Consider the following 20,290-nt stretch of genomic DNA (forward strand, 5'->3'; position numbering starts at 1 on the left):
TTACTGCCCATACCTTTTTTATCTCCTGGACATTCCTCTCTGCTGTTTTCTCTACACCTGCTATTCTTGTTAGGTTCAATTCAGTACTTCCATTTCTCACATCCTCTTCAGAGAAGCCCTCGAACTCTCTCTCGCCACATCTAAACATTGCACCGCCCCTTCCCGCCATGAATCAACCATATGGAGACTTTCTATTTTCACTATACAGTATCTTGCTGCTTTTATGACCGAAACCACAATTTTTCAACTACTGTACTGTCCACCGGGACCACCACTCACGCACTCATTTACACAATCACAAACAGTCTGGTCTTCTTTTCATCGCTTGTTCAGCGATTATTTCCCCACGATCCTGGAAGAGCTTCGTCTCTTTCAACGACCTGTGTGTGTGTGTGTGTGTGTGTGTGTGTGTGTGTGTGTGTGTGTGTGTGTGTATTTACCTAATTGTATTTACCTTACTGTGATATACAGGAAATGAGCTACGCTCGTCGGGTCTCGTCTCTGTTTCTCACTAAGTCAAATTTAGCTTTAAACTCGTTTAAGTTTTTAGACTGGATGATCTCTTTGTCCAGGCTATTCCACAGGTCTATACTTCTAAAAGAAAAACTATATTTCTCGATATCCTTCAAGCAGCTTGGTTTCTTCAGTTTCATTCTGTGTCCCCTTGTTACTCTCTTATCCCATAAAAACAGATCACCTTTGTCAATTTTATCTACTCCCACCATGGTCCTGAACTCTGCAATCATGTTGCCGCTCTTTCTCCTTTCTTCTAAGGAAAGCAAATCCAGCTTTTCCAGCCTCTCTATGTATGACAGCTCTGTCAGACTGGTGTGTGTGTGTGTGTATTTAATTATTTGTAGTATACAGGAATTGGGCAATGCTCGTGTTGTCCTGTCTCCATATCCACATTTATCAAGTCTACCTTTACACATATGAATGTTTTTCTCATGCACCACCTCTTTGTCTAAGTCGTTCCAAATAATTAAGTATTTACCTAATATACCTAATTGTGATATACACAGAATGTACTATGCTCGTGGGTTTCCGTCGCTGTTTCTCAATAAGTTGAATTTAGCTTTAAACTCGTTTAAGTTTCTAGACTGGACGATCTCTTTGTCCAGGCTATTCCATAAGTCTATACTTCTGTAAGAAAAGCTATATTTCTTGATATCCTTCAAGCAGCTTGATTTTTTCAATTTCATTCCGTGTCCTCTTGTTGCTCTCTTATCCCATACAAACAGATCTTCTTTGTCAATTTTATCTACTCCCACCATGGTCCTGAACACCGTAATCATGTCTCCCCTCTTTCTCCTTTCCTCTAACGAAGGCAAATCCAGTTTTTCCAGCCTCTCTCTGTATGACAGGTCTGTCAGACTGGGGACCATCTTGGTTGCTGTTCTTTGTATTCTCTCAATCTTGTTTATATCTTTCTTTTTGTGTGGGGACCACACTACTGCTGCATATTCTAATCTGGGGCGGATCATGGCCACTATCAATTTTTTCATCATTTCCTCATCCATATAATGAAATGCTACTCTTATGTTAGTCAAGAGTTTATAAGTCTCTCCAACTATCTTGTTAATGTGCTTTTCTGGTGACAAATTATCTTGGACCAACACTCCCAAATCTTTCTCTTCCCTCCTTTTTGTGATTAATTCATTACCCAAAAAATAATTCAGTGATGGTCTCCTGGTACTTTTACCCATTTCCAATATTTTACATTTCTTTACATTAAATTTCATTTCCCACGCCCGGCTCCAATTGTGTATCCTATCCAAATCCTCCTGCAGTATTTTACAATCCTCCTCAACCTCTATCTTCCTCAAGATCTTTACATCATCAGCAAACAGACTTGCATAACTGTTCACTTCATCTACCATATCATTTACGTAAATCAGGAACATTACTGGTGCCAACACTGAGCCTTGAGGGACTCCACTTGTTGCTTCCCTCCATCCAGACATCTTTTCCTTTATTACTGTCCTCATTTGTCTGTCTCTCAAAAAGTCTCTCATCCATTCCAGAAGTTTCCCCTTTAGTCCTCCTATATATTCTAGTTTCCACATTAGTCTCTTATGAGGTACGTTGTCAAAGGACTTCTCTAAGTCTAAGTACACACAATCCACCCAACCATCTCTCTCCTGTACCACATCAATCACTCTTGAGTAAAAGCTCAACAAGTTAGAAACACATGACCTTCCACTTCTGAATCCAAACTGACATTCAGCCAAAATATTCATCTCTTCCAGATATTTTATCCATCTGTCTTTCAGGATTCTCTCACACAATTTTGCGACCATGCTGGTTAGAGACACTGGTCTATAATTCAGGGGTTCTTCCCTGTTTCCTCCCTTGTAAACTGGTACCACATTTGCCCTCTTCCATTCTTTTGGCACTTTCCCCTCTTCCAGTGAGCATACGATTAAGCTGTGAATTTTATCCGCCAGTTGTTCTCTGCATTCCTTCAGTACCCAATTAGAAATTCCATCAGGTCCTGGGGCTTTCCTTACATCTTGAGTTTCCAGTAATTTATACACTTCCTGTACCTCCACTTTTATATCTTTCATCACCGGAACATTTCTAATCACTCCCTCCCCTTCCACAAGCTCCTTTTCTTTAGTGAAAACTGACTGGAAACGTTTGTTCATTATTTCTGCTTGCATTGCTGCATCCTTAAAGACCTCTCCTTCTACTTTCAGTTTGGTGATTCCTTCCTTTTGTTTCAGTTTGCCATTAACAAATCTATAAAACAGTTTGGGTTCATCCTTGCATTTGTCAATTATACATTTTTCAAAATTCCTTTCTTCTTCTCTACGTATTCTTGTGTATTCATTTCTTGTTCTTTTATATTCTTCCTTTGTTCTGTTCTTACCTGTCTTTCTCCAATTGTTCCATGCCTTATCTCTCTCTTTTTTTGCTATCATACACCTTCTATTAAACCACTCCTTTTTCCTGTTTTCTTTCCCTCTTACTCTTGGTACAAATTTTTCCACTCCCAAATTATAGAGGTCTAGAAAGATATCCCACTTCCTCTGTATCTCTCTTGTTTCTCTGAATTTTCTCCAATCCGCATTTTCAAAAAAGTTTCTATCTCTATCTATCTATTGCCAGACGCCATAATCCCGTAAGGGGTGGCCATTTGACTTTGAGTTATTTGTTTTACGGGGAGGGGCACTAACCCTCCACCAATCCACTTGCTGACACGTAGGGAGCACGTATGGTTTGGTTATATGGTTACCACCCAGCGTTGTAAATGGTTTCTTGGCTTACAGGAAACCATTTGGCTTGTCACTCAATATAAAGCCACCTGTAAAGGAAAGAAAAGCAATAAGAAGTGACAGGAAAGATGGGAGAAACAGGAAGAGAGGAGGGCAGGCACAGAAAAAGAATGATAAAGGCTAAGGAAGAAGTAGGCAGCACTACATCAAGTGAGTGGATGATGGTGAGAAATAGGAAGAGAAGAGGACAGACACAGAAAAAGAATGATAAAGGCTAAGGAAGAAGTAGGCAGCACTACATCAAGTGAGTGGATGATGGTGAGAAATAGGAAGAGAGGAGGACAGGCACAGAAAAAGAATGATAAAGGCTAAGGAAGAAGTAGGCTGCACTACATCGAGTGAGCGGATGATGGTGAGAAATAGGAAGAGAGGAGGACAGGCATAGAAAAAGAATGATAAAGGCTAAGGAAGAAGTAGGCAGCACTACATCAAGTGAGTGGATGATGGTCGCCACCACCTACCACGCAAAAAGTTTCTCAATCCTGTAATATTTGCTTTCCCAAAGTTGTATCTTCCCTATCTATGAAGCTCGTCTCTTGGCTCGACGTTTCCTATTAACATCTGCAATTCAATGACCACGTGATCACTTTTTCCCAAAGGACAGAGATATTCCAATGATTCTATTACATCGGGTTCTTTGGTGAACAGTAAATCTAACCTTGCTGGTGTGTCCTCACCTCGAAACCATGTCTCTTCTTTGACCCATTGCATCATCACATTATTCATTATTTTATTTAATAACATAGTGCCCCATGAATCTTCGCCGCCTCCTGAGTACCATTCCTCCCAGTTCACCTCTTTAGAATTAAAGTCACCCATCAAAATTATATTATTGCTTTTCTCAATTATTTTTTGCAAATAGCTAGCCATATCTGACAACATCTCATGGTATTTGTCATCCTTCCATGCTCTCGTCTTTGGGGGAACATGTACTACCGCCATATCTCTCTTAACATTCCCTCCAGTTTCTAATTTCATATATATCACTTCAGCTCTGCCTTCTCCCATTTCCAAAGTATCTACATTTATGTTGTTCTTCACTGCTATCATCACTCCTCCTCCTTTTTTTTCTTTTCTGTCTTTTCTCCACAGTTTGTATTTACCATCTCCCAAATGAACATCAATATCTTCTCTTAATTTGGTCTCTACAAAGCACATGACATCAGGTTCATGTTCTCTCAAGAAATCGTTAATTTCGATCCTTGTCGATATGAAACCATCAACGTTAGTATATATCACCTTCAAATTATTTTTGACGTTTTTAATACCCTCTTCTCTCCTACTCTCTGTCCGTACCACTTCCTCAACTTCTGATATTTCACAACCATCCCCCTTAGTTTCCTTCACTTCTATTTCCTTAAATACCATTTCCTTACTTTCATATCCAATACTCTCCAAAAAAAAGTATTACATTCTTCCTCTGTCCTCTTATCATTTTTTTCCTTTACTTCTTCCTTTAAAGATTGAAAACTTCTATTTCTTCTTCATTCAGATCTTTTCTTATAATAATATTTTCCATCCCCGCCTCTTTGCTTAATTTCCCGGTCATAAGTATCTCATTTATTACACTTTCTGATGTAAACTTGACTCTCATTGGTCTTGTTTCCCCTTTCTTATAAGGCCCTATCCTCCTTACTTCCTCAATTTCTTTTACCCACTTGTCTCCTTCGGGGTCAATCTTGCCTAATATTCCTCTCACCAGGTTCGTGTCTCTCTCGAGTCTTACGAAACTAACCTTTTCTTCCTCTTCCCTGTTTCCAAATACTACCACACATCTGCTCCTTTCTACAGTTTCTCTCACTATTTTCTCTTTTTTCTTCAGTATTTTCACTACATTTTCCCATTTCTTTCTAGTTCATTTCCCTTTCTTCCCGGATGATCTCTCTTAAGCTGACCACTTCTTTCTGTTCTTCTTCTACGTGTGCCCACTTTGCCTTATGTTCTTCTAATACATTACTCACCTTCTCCGTTTTATTAGTACTCTCTTCTAGTTTCCTCCTCAATTCAACATTTTCCCGCTTCAAATTCCTAATCTCTTCATTCGCTGTTTCACTGGATTGGATCAGACTCTGTATGGTAGTTTCTGTATTTACAGACACATCCTTTATCACTAGATTCTCTACTTTCTTTTCAAGTTCACTAATCCTCATAATTAATGTTTTAACCAGGTCCATGACATTAGTATTTGCATCAAATCCTTGAAATTCTAGTCCCTCATTGTTTACATTTTCGGTCATGTTTGATTTTGGTTAAATACCAAAACAGCTGTTACTGAAAAAAACTACAAACATTCATGTACAGTCTAGCCAATAAATCTTTACATTTTTAGTAGTCTATTAACTTTCATAATTTTAAATTTAAAACAAGACCTTAGGAGACAGGACAGACAAAATTCCTGAAACTACTTAAGGTTAGCAGCGATGGCTGGGACGTCTGCTCTCTTCGGCTGTTTCTCCGTGGCATTTACCTATTTGTAGTATACAGGAATTGGGCAATGCTCGTGTTGTCCTGTCTCCATATCCACATTTATCAAGTCTACCTTTACACACATGAATATTTTTCTCATGCACCACCTCTTTGTCTAAGTCGTTCCAAATATTTAAGTATTTACCTAATATACCTAATTGTGATATACACGGAATGTACTATGCTCGTGGGTTTCCGTCGCTGTTTCTCAATAAGTCGAATTTAGCTTTAAACTCGTTTAAGTTTCTAGACTGGACGATCTCTTTGTCCAGGCTATTCCATAAGTCTATACTTCTGTAAGGAAAGCTATATTTCTTGATATCCTTCAAGCAGCTTGATTTTTTCAATTTCATTCCGTGTCCTCTTGTTGCTCTCTTATCCCATACAAACAGATCTTCTTTGTCAATTTTATCTACTCCCACCATGGTCCTGAACATCGCAATCATGTCTCCCCTCTTTCTCCTTTCCTCTAACGAAGGCAAATCCAGTTTTTCCAGCCTCTCTCTGTATGACAGGTCTGTCAGACTGGGGACCATCTTGGTTGCTGTTCTTTGTATTCTCTCAATCTTGTTTATATCTTTCTTTTTGTGTGGGGACCACACTACCGCTGCATATTCTAACCTAGGGCGGATCATGGCCACTATCAATTTTTTCATCATTTCCTCATCCATATAATGAAATGCTACTCTTATGTTAGTCAAGAGTTTATAAGTCTCTCCAACTATCTTGTTAATGTGCTTTTCTGGTGACAAATTATCTTGGACCAGCACTCCCAAATCTTTCTCTTCTCCCCTTTTTGTAATTAATTCATTACCCAAAAAATAATTCAGTGATGGTCTCCTGGTGTGTGTGTGTGTGTGTGTGTGTGTGTGTGTGTGTGTGTGTGTGTGTGTGTGTGTGTGTGTGTGTGTGTACTGTATTTACCTAATTGTGATATACAGGAAATGAGCTACGCTCGTGGGGTCCAGTCTCTGTTTCTCAATGTGAAATTTAGCTTTAAACTCGTTTAAACTCGTTTAACGGCCATACCACGTTGAGTACACCGCTTCCCGTCCAATCAGCGAAGTTAAGCAACGTTGGGTCTGGTTAGTATTTGGATGGGTGACCGCCTGGGAACACCAGATGCTGTTGGCATCCCTCCGTGTCAAGTGGGGTTGGTGGAGGATTAGTGCCCCTCCCCGTAAAACAATTAACTCTAAGCCCTTGGCCACCCCGTCTGGGATACATGGCGTCAGGCAATGAATGAATGAAAAGTTTTAAGTTTTTAGACTGCATGTGTGTGTGTACCCATTTCACTGGGTACGAGGAGTCATAGAGCAAACCAATGAACAATACTGTACACAGATAATAAAATACTATTAACTGATGGACTGCGCAACTACCTTTTTTGTATCCCACCCCGTGGTGTGCAAAAAATGAAAAAAATTAATATTTTTACTTTTTGTTTATATGATAAACTTGAAGATAAACATCCAGGGCATCATCTGGTGAAAATAAAAATAATCTTTCTCTCTCTCCATCTTTGCTAGAGCCATGCGTAAGTTTGCGTAGGGGAATACTGTAAAGAAAAAATTAAAATATATATTTTCTTTTAGTTTTTATTATAAACTTGAAGATAAACATCCAGGGCATCATCTGGTGAAAAAAAAAAAAAAAAATCTCTCTCTTCTCGTCTTTGCGTTGCGCCATGCTTAATTTTCCATGAAGGTGAAGTAGTTAGTGGTGATGCACGGCCAGCACAGCCTGAGCTGTGATTCGCAACGCGACGCTTCCCAGCCTGAGCTGTGGCTCGCAATCCATGGGTTCATTAATGTAGGAAACTGTATCATTGCCTATTAGGCCTGCGTAGACTAAGGTCCCTGATTTTCAACTCATCATTGAGCGTTTTCTTTTTGTTTAGCGCTATCCACAAGAAAAAATCGTTAATACTGGAGAAAGGGACTACTGCAACCCAATTTTTTGGCTTAGAATCACCATTTGTTGTGTTACCAGTGATTTAATAAGAAAACATGTCTTAAAATCATGCATTACTTAAAAACTAGAGATTCAATCAATCAATTGCCAGACGCCATAATCCCGTAAGGGGTGGCCATTTGACTTTGAGTTATTTGTTTTGCGGGGAGGGGCACTAACCCTCCACCAACCCACTTGCTGACACGTAGGGAGCACATATGGCTTGGTTATATGGTTACCACCAAGCGTTGTAAATGGTTTCTTGAGTTACAGGAAACCATTTGGCTTGTCACTCAATGTAAAGCCACCTGTAAAGGAAAGAAAAGCAATAAGAAGTGACAGGAAAGATGGAAGAAATAGGAAGAGAGAAGGGCAGGCACAGAAAAAGAATGATAAAGGCTAAGGAAGAAGTAGGCAGCACTACATCAAGTGAATGGATGATGGTTGCCACCACCTACCACAGTACTGATACAAATTAGCTAGGGAGTATCAAAAGCAATCTGGGGTGCATCGAATAGGGATAAGGCACACTGTATTTGGAATAACCTATCTTTATATATATATTTTTAAAGAATAGTATGGGAGTCCCAGAGCCTAACCCTCGATTTTACATGTAAATATACGTCACATTTTAGCACGAATTTGATTCAACACGAGGTTCTGCATAACCTACTACGTGTTGTATAAAGACTGTAGTGTAATGGACTAACTAGGGGGAAACCCAATCTGATAAAGCTAATGCAGTCAACCCACACTATTTACAGGACTGCTACTCATGGGTTCACATATTCGCAGATTTAATGGAAAATTACTTAAAAAAGGCAGAGAAGATATCTCTTGCTTCTCCCGTTGCATCAGCTGTTTCTAATGGTTCATGAGTGATTTTATTGCATGTTTTCTGCGGGAAATGCCGTCCTTTATAGTTAAACTGTGCAATTACCCTGTGTAGGTACAGTTGCAGACATATCAAACAGAAACACCCCGTCCACCAGCGAGGTGGTGTAGTGCTCTCAGCATCTGGTAACACTGACAGATATGGAACTTCATCAGGTTTCATTCGGTCGCTAAGACGAACCGAACGCGGTGATCATTGAGGCTGTTCGCGGTTATTGGTGGTCTATCTATCTATCTATTGCCAGACGCCACAATCCCGCAAGGGGTGGCCATTTGACTTTGAGTTATTTGTTTTACGGGGAGGGTCACTAACCCTCCACCAACCCACTTGCTGACACGTAGGGAGCAATTATGATTTGGTTATATGGTTACCACCCAGCGTTGTAAATGGTTTCTTGGCTTACAGGAAACCATTTGGCTTGTCACTCAATGTAAAGCCACCTGTAAAGGAAAGAAAAGCAATAAGTGACGAGAGATGGGAGAAATAGGAAGAGAGGACAACAGGCACAGAAAAAGAATGATAAAGGCTAAGGAAGAAGTAGGCAGCACTACATCAAGTGAGTGGATGATGGTCACCACCACAAATATATCAGCAATGTTCTGCCAGAAAATATACTGACAATAGCATGTCATGATTATGGTAAGTTTTTAAAATCATGTCACACATTACACCCCCTATATAATGGCAGTTATTATGAATAACATGGATTTCATGAGTGATTTAGTTTCGAGTAATGAACCATTCAACTGTTAATTCATCATATAAGTCATGGTTATCAGCTTCCCCACAGCGATCAATGAACAGAAAATTATCATAACGCTCATCCTCCCTACCGTGAATCTGACATAGGTAGACCTCTGAAATCGAAGTAAGTTCACCACATACAGGAGATGGCCCCACAGCAGGCGGCAGGGTGGGGGTGGGGGACCTGAGAGACAGGAGGTGAAAGTTGGGTGAGGAAGAGGGCATTAGTGGTCGAAGTGGGAGCAAGAGGAGAGGGGTGATGGGGTAGGGGACGGAGGCCTTTGGTAGCTGACACGAGCTACGCTAGGAGGGATAGATTACAAGGTGATGACTGGGCCAAATCACTGTTTCATGGAGAATATGGAATTTTACAGTCAGACCATGAAACGTTATTCAGACATTGCCACGTGTTGCAGTTGACCGTCATGTTTTGTAACAATTCACAACACACTTTCCAATGCGTGGCTCAGTACCCCTGTATTATGAGTATGGTGACTATTAATGTGTAGGTATATGACACGTTCCTACAGTTTGTCAGTTGTTACAGTCATAATGGTTTGTTAATTACTCTTGTAGCCTAATGTAGTATCATGATGAGGACTGATATTGCAAACAGAGTTAGGATAGGCCTATGTAGATTCTTCCTTTATCACCAATAAACATGAACAGTGTGACAGTAATGATGGTCCCTATGGTTTTCATTAATATCTGTATGGCACCAATGTAAAATAAAGGTGGATTTACTTAACCCAGGTTTATGTTACTGTTTTGTGTATACCATGTTTGGCTGTTGATTTTACACTTTGCCATTGGTTATTAGTTATATTTAGGTTAATACTGAGCAACTGTCATATGCCCCAAGCACTCCTTCACAAATCTGCGAGCCAATAATGGTGGAACAAGGTTGTAATGTCTTCAGTTATCCAGTCGGAGTACGTGCATATTACATCAACTATGCCATTAGTTACAGAAATAGTTTGTATTGATCGCAAACACACGCTATAACTACAGTGTATTTTGTTATGCTAAACAACCGAGTAGCTTTCACACTGTATGAAACTGACAGGATAAATACGAGGACTACTGCCCTGTTCACGGAGAGCAACTACTGAGCCACACATCTCAGCAGTGTCCGAACATGGAGCTGTTGCCCTGGATGAGTAACGGTGTATATTGCAATCCATTAAAGAAAACAAGTGAACCACAGTCGGTGATGTATAAACATTGTGATCCACTGTTCATGGTGTAGCAGCCATTACGGCCATCTCCCATGTCTGAATGCACTCAGTTGTCTGGAAGAGGGAGGGGCAAACAGTCAATAGGATACTGAGGTTGTGAATCAGACTGCTTAACAGTTACGCATCCTTCATACCAAGATTTACTCTATCAGTACAGAGTTAACAGAGTTAACAGTAATCTGACGTAAAGATCATGTAATACAACTGATCAGGCACGTCTCTCCCTACCAATCAGCCCACCATAGTTTCGTCACCAATGTTCTGGGACCCAGTCCATCCCCACCCCCTGTAGTAAATCACGTTTTGGTTTACATCAGTGCCATACAGACATTAACTAGACTGATAAGGATGAAGCGCTACTGTTAACTATTATTTATTGTGGCGAGACATAATTCCTCCCTCCCCCTCCTCTACTTTCGATATCACAGTTGTCATCCATGAAGTTACAACGAAGACGCAAGAAGAATAGCTCCCATTCGCAATGACAATAGATGTCTATCGATCTATTGCCAGACGCCATAATCCCTTACGGAGTGGCCATATGACTCTGAGTTATTTGTTTTACAGGGAGGGGCACTAACCCTCCACCAACCCACTTGACACGTAGGGAGCAAACAATAGATGTAACATCGAAAAAACATTCTAGGGTCGTTTCATATATCACTATGTGATGATATAACTGTCACCATACACTCACAATGCAGGGTTTGTGTAATGTGCCATCCCATGGGGAGTAGGTTGTCTGATAAACGATGTAACAAAACTTGCTGGTAGACTGCGGAACATGTCAAAGTTTGCATAATGTTTAATGGCCTGACTGTCAAATTCCACGGTCAACGTTAAACTACGCTGATGTGACATCACGTCACCAACGTATCATTTATCCATCCCATCCTAGCTTCCTGCCACAGTCCACACTACCCTACCCCAGCACTCATCTCCTTTAGAGGCCCCCTCCCCTCCCACCAGCCAGACCACTGTCTCCCATGTGCCCCACCATGCCTCATCTTATGAAACTGCGTCAATTAAAGAGGTCAACCAGTTTCAGGTTCACGATCAGGGAAGAGGGGGGGTCACGGTAATTTTGTGATTTTTATAATAGGTGCGGGAATGCAGATAATTTTATAATGACTTATATACTGGCCGTCGGTAAATGCTGTATGGTTTGTGATGTTTGCTGAAAGTCACACATAAGAAACCTGTATGTTTCATGGAATAAAATACGAACAGGTATAGTGTGAAATTATTTTATTACCATTTTCACAAAGCGTTGTTATTTTCAGTGTATTGCCAGGTGGCACATTATTTATATACCACCAATAACAGCGCACAGCGGCAATGATCACTGCGTTCGGTTCGTCTTAGCTACCAAACGAAACCTGGTGAAGTTCCATACCTATCATTGTTACCAGATGTGGAAAGCATTACACTACCTCACTGGTGGATGGAGTGTTTCTGTTTGATATGTCTGCAACTGTACGTGCTGTTCAGCACACGGCATCAGCATCCTATAGCATGCAGTATTTCACAACACAAATTTCCCGTTCTTTTCACGCAATGAGAGCTTGCTTGTGACTGGCCTCTAGGGTAGTGTCCCTTATTATCTACATAAGTGTCTTCTTTTTTCATATCCTATTGGTCGTTCAAAGAGGGGACACAATCATATCCTGGTGTGAGAACTTACTGGATCGGCATTCATTTACCGAATCAGCACAGCATCGGCACTTTTAATTGGAAAATATTATTATTTTTTTCACATACAGGTTCATTCACACCTACAGTAATTATCTTAAATCCAGTTTTCAAAAAATTGTGCTTTATATAACTGTTAATAAAAAATAAGGTTTCAGAGCTAAAGTGCACGAAAGTTAGCGGATCTTTCCCCTTCATTTTGTCAGCACGCCTTGACAAATTTCTGTTTTGCATAAATACTGATGTAGAGTACAAATAAGATGCATTTGCACTGTAAATCAATATTTATACAAAACAAAATTCTGTCACGGGATGCTGTCAAGCTAACTTTAGTGAATTTCCACTCTGAAATCTGATTAAAAAAAACAAAAAAAGTTAAATGCCAGGCGCCGTAATTTGGTCATATGGTTACCACCCAGCACAGTAAACGGTTTTCTGGTGTACAAGAAACCATTAGGCTTCTCACTCAGTGCAGTCGCCATAGGCTGAAGGAAGGGGAAAGAATGAAAGAAAGACAGAAAAGGGAGTGTAAAGTCACCTGTTGGCAGAAGGATGTGGAAAGAATGTCACTCTTTCCTTCATTCTTTCCACATCCAGACTGTAGTTCATTATATCCAATGTTCCCCTGTGAAGTTTGAAAATAAATGAGCACAACAGAATATTCTAGTACTATTAAAAGTGAAAGCTAAATCCTTTTCACACTAATAAAAGCTACCCCCTGGGGGTAGGGGGGTTTTCAAGAATACTCCCCCAGTATCCCTGCTTGTCGTAAAAGGCGACTAAAAGGGTTGGCGGAGGGTTAGTGCCCCTCCCCGGAAAACAACTAACTAAAAAAATAAACAAGAAGCCTCGGACAAGGACTGACCAAACGTTGACGACCCAGGACCGGACAAAGGACTTGGTAATGTGTACATGGAATGTAAGAGGAGCGAATGATGAGGTGAAAGAGAGAGAGATTGTCCAGGTGCTTGAGGATGCGAAAGTGGATGTATGTGGAATAACTGAAACAAAATGGAGAGGAGAAAGTGTGAGAGAATGGGAGTATGGATGGGGTATATGTGCAGGAGTAGATGAGAATGAGAGGGCAAAGGAAGGAGTGTGTATAGTTGTGAGTAAAAGATGGAAGAAGAGCATAAGACAGTATGGATCAGTTGGGTCAAGGATTGTGTGGGTAAAGTTGAAAGTTGGAATACAAATGTGGGCGATTGTGTGTGTCTATGCGCCAACGCAAGATCGTGCTAGAAGAGTGAGAGAAGAGTTCTGGACAAATGTGGAAGTGTGCATGGAAAAGTTTGGAAGGAATGAGAGAGAGTGTTTTTGATCGGTGATATGAATGGTAAAGTTGGTAATGTGAAGGTGGATGGAATAGTTGGTGAGTGGGGTGTGCCTGCTGAGATAGATGAGAATGGGAGTGCGTTAGTGGACATCTGTGCTGGGAGGGGGTTGGTAATAGCCAATACCCTCTTCAGGCATAAAATGATCCACAGGTATACATGGCGAGTGATGAGAAGGGTGGGTGGTGAACTGAATGAAAGGAAGGCAATGATTGATTATGTGTGTGTGGATGAAAGGATGCGAAGATGTATATTGGATGCAAGAGTTTATAGAGGTTGGGGGAGTGGCCTTTCTGACCACTACTTGGTGGTGGCCAGAATTAGGATGCAAGTAAGATGGAGGAATAGAAGAAGGGAAAGACGAGAGGAAGGAGTAGTTGCAAGGAGAGTGGAAAGGTTACAAGAGGATGAGAAAAAGGCAGAGTATAAGAGAGAAGTGGAGGAACGATTGGGCAAATATGAATTGGAGCAGATGGGAGACGTGGAAGGTGTGTGTAAGATATTTACAGAAGAAATATGTGCAGCATGTGATGTGGTGTGTGGAAGGAAGAGAAGACGGAGGGGGTGCAAGGAACAGCGTGGTGGACTGAAGAGGTGAAACAGGCTGTGGCACAAAAGAAGAAAGCATACAATGAATGGATGAGAAATAGGGGCGTGGAAGAAGTTGAGAGGCAGAAGAGAGAGTTATATGTGGAAAGGAAGAGAGAGGTGAAAAGATTAGTAAGAGAGAGTAAGAAGAGAGTGGATCAGGAATTTGGAAGGAATTTGAGTGTAAAGTGGAGGGACTGTAAGAAAATGTTCTGGAGAGAAGTGAAAAGAGTAAGACAGGGTGGAAGTGAAGTTAGCAGGGGAGTGAAAGATAAACATGGTAGATTACTAGTGGAGAAGGGAGAAAAAGTGAGCAGATGGAGAGAACACTTTAAGGAATTGTTGAACGTAGAGGATGGAAGTAATGCGAGTATAAGTGGCTGGGGAATGGCTGGGAGAAGGAGGGAGGTGAGAAGACAGGTAGAAATCAGTAGGATAGAGGTTGTGGAAGCAATGAAGAAAGTTAAATCGGGAAAGCCCCAGGAATTGATGGAGTGTGTGGTGAGATGCTGAAGCATGGGGGAGAGATAGTAGTAGAATGGATGTGGAAGATGTGCAGATTGGCCTGGGAGGAAGGTAGAGTCCCGGAGGATTGGAAGTCAGGTATAATTATTCCCTTATACAAAGGAAAAGGGAAAAAGAAGTGTGTGGTAATCATAGGGGCATTTGTCTTCTTAGTATAATAGGAAAAGTGTATGGTAGGATACTTATAGACAGAGTTAGAGAAAGAACAGAGAAATTAGTTGGAGAAGAACAGGGAGGCTTTAGGAAGGGAAGAGGTTGTGTAGATCAGATATTCATTCTTAGATCTTTAGTGGAAAAGTTTCTAGAGAAGGGAAAGAAGTTGTATGCGCTTTCATGGATTTGGAGAAAGCATATGACAGGGTGGATAGACAAGGATTGTGGAAAGTGTTAAGAATATATGGAGTAGATGGGAAGTTGTTGAATGCTGTGAAGAGTATGTATGATGGTGCTAAGGCTGCAGTGCGTGTGGATGGTGAACTAAGTGAATTTTTCTCTTTGAAAGTTGGTTTGAAACAGGGATGTGTCATGTCTCCATGGTTGTTCAATCTGTACATGGATGGGGTAATAAAAGAGGTACAAGGTAGGGTAGTGGATGTTGGAGTGGCCCTGGTGAGAGAGGATAGTGTTTGGAAACTCCCTGTACTGTTGTTTGCAGATGATACTGTGTTGTTGAGTGAAGATGAAGGGGAGCTGCAAGGCTTGGTGGATGAGTTTGAGAGAGTGTGTAAGAAACGGAACCTAAAGGTGAATGTAGGGAAGAGTAAAGTGATGGTCTTTGAGAGAGGTGAAGTCAGTGAATGTATAGCGAGATTGGATGGTGAGGAATTGGAAAATGTGAGTACGTTTAAGTATTTGGGTAGTGTGATGAGTAAGGATGGAGGTTTGGAGGGTGAAGTGCTTAAAGGGTGCAGCAGGGAAGAAAGGTTGCTGGTTCCTTGAAAGCAGTGATAAGAAACAGGAAGTGAGCATGGAAGTAAAAAAGTTACTACATGACAGTATTGTGATACCAACTCTAACGTACGGAAGTGAAGCTTGGACGTTGTTGGAAGGACACAAGTCAAGAGTGAGAGCAGTGGAAATGAGTTATTTAAGAGGAGCTTGTGGAGTCACGTGGAGAGACAGGCTGACGAATGAGGATATAAAGGAGCGTTGTGGTGTTGATGTGGATGTGATAGGAAGCGTTGTGAGGAACACACTGAGGTGGTTTGGCCATGTGGAGAGGATGGAGGGTGAAAGACTGACGAAGAGAGTGTATGTGAGTGAGGTGGAGGGTGGAAGAGGGAGGGGGAGACCGAGGATGAGATGGAGGGATGGGGTGGAGAGGTATATGAGAGAGGGGGGTGTGAGTTGGGAGCAGGGTAGTGAAATGGCGGGGGACAGGGCGACTTGGAGGCGATTTGTTTGTGGCCACCCCAAACGGGATTGAGGCGTCTGGCAATAGATAGATAGATAGAAAAGCTATATCCTTTTCACACTAATCTGGCCAATGATATTGGCCTTTTGCAGCTACTTCACACCCTAGTCATTGCACTTCTTCATGATTAGTACAGTATTACAACAGTCTGTTATTACAACTCAGCAATCATGATGGGGAGTGGGGATTTCAGGCCAGCTGAGTAAAACGGGTAGCAAACACTAGTGTTGTTACACACTGTGCCCCATTTAAATGGACATTGTTTGTTATGGCCATGGAAGTGCCCATTAACCCTCTGGCTGCATCAGGTGACTGTGGTCACTCTACTAATTATTCTTGATGACGTATCAGGCTACTACAGTCCATAGCCGACAAAAACTTTTCCCTACTGCATTCCCTAGAATTTGAGCTGCGCGCCAACCTAGGATATTGTGCCATCTGTTGTAGAAATAGTAACTAATCCTGAATAACAATAAAAGCCCGAATAATAATGATAAAAAAAAAAAAAAAAAAAAAAGACTGATTATCAAGTTATGTTTGTTTTGCCCAAGATGACTCCTAAGGATGGCTAATGTTATGACTAATATATACAGTGCCTCATCATGGGTGTTATGAGTTGGCGCGATTTCCTATCTAAATAAACTCGTGACATTGAACTTTGGTGGGAAACCGCAAATTCTAGTGAATTCCCACAAGTATCACTCAGTCAACCGCCACGTATTCACCCGATCGGGAGTGTTTTCAGAACATTTTTCACTGTTTCATAAGTGATCGTCCTTGTGTGCGACATCAGCGTTTTCGCTGAGTGATTAATTATGGGCGTGTTTTGCTCACTCTCTTTCTGTTAGCCATTACCAGTTGGCGGCTGGCCTCAGCCCTCGTCTTGCTTGTTTGAATTCAGTCAGGATTAGAGCACCGTGGGACTAGGTTCGTTGGCCCAGCTTGGAGCAGCGTGTGTACAGCGAGTTCCTGAATCCCCACCTAGCGTGAATCGGCGAGAGGTTCAGCTTGTGTGGCAGCGTCCTTCCTCAGCAACGACGCCCAGTTCATCCCACTTAGCCCACTCTCTGACCAGTATTTCCTTTCGTTTTTCCTAGGCTTAAGAGTTTAACTTTTGAGTGAGCGAGTGAATGTGTTCTCCTTATTTTTGAATTCATTTTAAAACATGTAACGTAAATTTGTTTCACTGTAATTAATAAATTCACAGTTCTTTTCTCTTGAGCTTAATGTAATGTAAACTCGTGTTTTATTTCTCCACATTAAGCTTATTTCACTTATCGCTCATAGTTTCCATAAACCCTTTGCATTATTCATAACTGGTATTTTGGCCAGTCCTTTTTATTAACTTAAATCCGTTGTGCAACTTGAAGTTAATGCACCAGCAAGAACCTGCTTATCGTTCATAGCATTACTTACTGATTGTCAGGGGTGGAGTCACTTTGTCGTGAGGCTAGCAGTACTACAACAGCATTTGTGAGTAATTACTCGCTGCTGTGTACTGCTGAGAAAGTAAATAAATTCTCGCCCTTAGAGAATCGGCAAAGTAAGCCGGAATAAAGTATCAATCACTGCTTGATTCTTGCAAGTTAATTCTTTGTTAATATTGACAAGTTAACATTTAAAGTATTATTTAATATAAGAATAACCAAAACCTTGTGACAATGGGTTTTATTGCACAATGAAATATGAACTCTTATGAAAGGTATGTCGGTTCTCAGGCATGAGGATGCTTCTGAAATGTATTTTGGCAAAGTATGAGCAATGCAAGTCATTATGGTGGCAAAATTAAACAGCGAAAATTATTTTAGGATTTTTTTTTCCCAGAAAATGACAGGTTTTTCATAGAAAGGTGCATTTTTTACCATCATCACAGTAAGAAATGGAAACTTCATGGTCATTTCCTGTTAGAAATGTAGCAACAAAGTTATAATGAACACTTTCATTTTTTATGGACTTAGGCCGTGTTCAAGGGAATGACCGAGAAATGCTAGGTTGCGACCAAAGGGTGAAATCCAATATCTGGTCTATCGAAATCTGCTAAGCAAGGGTCCATTGAATTGTTATATACAGTAACCACTCAATTATCCGGATGCTCTGTATCCACTCCCTATCCGAACATTAAGCCTTGGCTCTCTCATGTCAGCATCTGGATTTATTTGTCCGCATCCAAATATAAAATTTCCTCTATCGCCGGTTGGGCAGCCTACAAATTCAAACAACTGGTTTGTCTGCTGGCCGGCCTCTCTGGCCAAGCGCAGATAACAGACCCTAACCTACCAACTGAGCAAATATGGTTGGCCATATCCTCACTGAATGGTCAAAGTCCCCCGGCCGCCCGGATCACTCAGACGCTAATGACTGCGCGTGAGTAATACAGACTCTAATCCACAAGCTGAGCAGAAATTGCTGTCTGCCTCCCTACCGCCTGGTCAAGTTGCATGGCCCCCCTCTCACTAGCCAAGTCGAGTGCTTGTAAAATAACGTAACCCACTGACTGAGTAGAAATGGCTGTCCACCACCCTACTGAATGATCAAAGACATCTGGCCCCCTTCTCAAGCTAAGCTGCACACTGGTAAAAGAACGAAACCCGCCGGCTAAGCAAAAATGGCTGTCTGCCTCCCTACAGGATGGTCAAAGTCACCTGGCCCCCTTTCTCACGTCGAGCCGCAGGCATGCTGGTAAAAGAACATATCCCACCAGCTAAGAGGAAATGGCAGTCCGCCTTCCTGCCTGGCCAGTAGAGACATGGCATCACTGCCTTCAGTGGCAGTTACCACACTTCTCCATTCACTGTGCAGCTCGAGTGGTTGGAGGAGAAGTTTTGGGTGCATTTTTTTGGCTGGATGTCCCACACACGAGGGATTTGAGATAGATAAAGATAATTGTTTTGATAAAATATCCCACACCAAAAAACAGACAATAATTTCCTGAGTAAAATGATGTCTAACGTAATGTAAAAAAAAAAATAATAATAATATTTACCTGCCAGCTGGGTTGTCAAAACCTGTGATGTTGGAGCTCCTCCACTGCTAGATGTATGCCATTTGGTAAAATGATAAACTCAAAGCTGTTCTTTCTTTTTTTCTTTTATTATAGCACTTTCATTTTCACTCTCACTTTCATCTGACAACATAATCTGAGCCATCAGACATCGCTTCCATCAGATCCAGGTAAGTTGCTGCGGCAGCAAAACATCTTGAACTGCATGCCTCGACACACGTCTTGTACGTGATGAAAATAATGGACAATAAAACAGTCCTTCTGCAATGGCAACTCCTCAGTCTTGCTGCCTCTTGATGCTGAACCACTAATGGGCCCCCAGTACTGGCACAAATATAAAAAGTCCAGAAAATGTATAGGTGCCACCCAATGGCTACGGACATTTCCTTAGTGGCATGTCAACGTGCCACCCAATGCGAAAGGGTTAAATTTAGATATGATAACGATTACTTTGTTGGCCACTACTGGTGGTATTGATTACCAGTACCGATAGCTGGGTAGTTTTGTAATTAATACCTTTTCAGTCTGATGAATTACCTAAAAGTTTAATAAAAGTCCCGGTTAAAATAATTATATGGCCACTGTTTTAGGTGGATGTGAACACCAAAATTGCCATTCAGTGTACTAATAAATCAAGATCATTACTTCTCAGTGAAATAGTACTGTATTTTTAAAAATAAATTTTAAGTCAATTGGAAAGTCTGTTTTAGTAGTCATAGTAATTGATACCTTGCACTTGGTGTCAATACTTGCAGATCAACAGTTAGTATCGGAAATTTCAATACAGTATTTTGGTATCGATATGGCCACCACCAATGATTACATTAGACACAAGACCACAGAGGATTGCTGTACACCAACTAGAGACCAGCGGGTTATGATGCCTGTCTGCCGTCCAGTGGGTGATAAGTACAGTAGATGTTCGATTAACAAGCTAATTAAGCCAACCCCTATTCCATTTTCTCAAATTTTCTGCAATTTCGAGTTCTGTAACTATGGCTCAATATAAGGAAAACATCTCCAGCATTCTGAGGTATTTTCTGCTAAATCCCTGAAGGCAATGGTCAAGCGGAGTTACTGACAATGCACACCCAAACCTAGCAAACTATGCTAACTCTCAAAGCTACACACAGCAGTCTGAATCTACAATTACTACCCCCAC

General features: G+C 41.2%; 1 protein-coding gene and 1 non-coding gene across 2 annotated transcripts in view; one reads left to right on the forward strand and one right to left on the reverse strand.

The window, feature by feature from the left end:
* The window catches only part of Ctl1 (choline transporter-like protein 1), a 764,015-nt gene that overhangs the window by 361,923 nt on the left and 381,802 nt on the right, over positions 1–20,290 (reverse strand). The gene's annotated exons all lie outside the window — the stretch shown is intronic.
* Positions 6,760–6,878, forward strand: LOC145405413 (5S ribosomal RNA). The gene has a single exon (XR_013898364.1). It is a non-coding gene; the product is annotated as a 5S ribosomal RNA (ribosomal RNA).

This window comes from Coenobita brevimanus, chromosome 66 (genome assembly GCF_032717465.1).
Source record: "Coenobita brevimanus isolate Jiangsu-jjx chromosome 66, ASM3271746v2, whole genome shotgun sequence".
Lineage (NCBI taxonomy): Eukaryota > Metazoa > Arthropoda > Malacostraca > Decapoda > Coenobitidae > Coenobita > Coenobita brevimanus.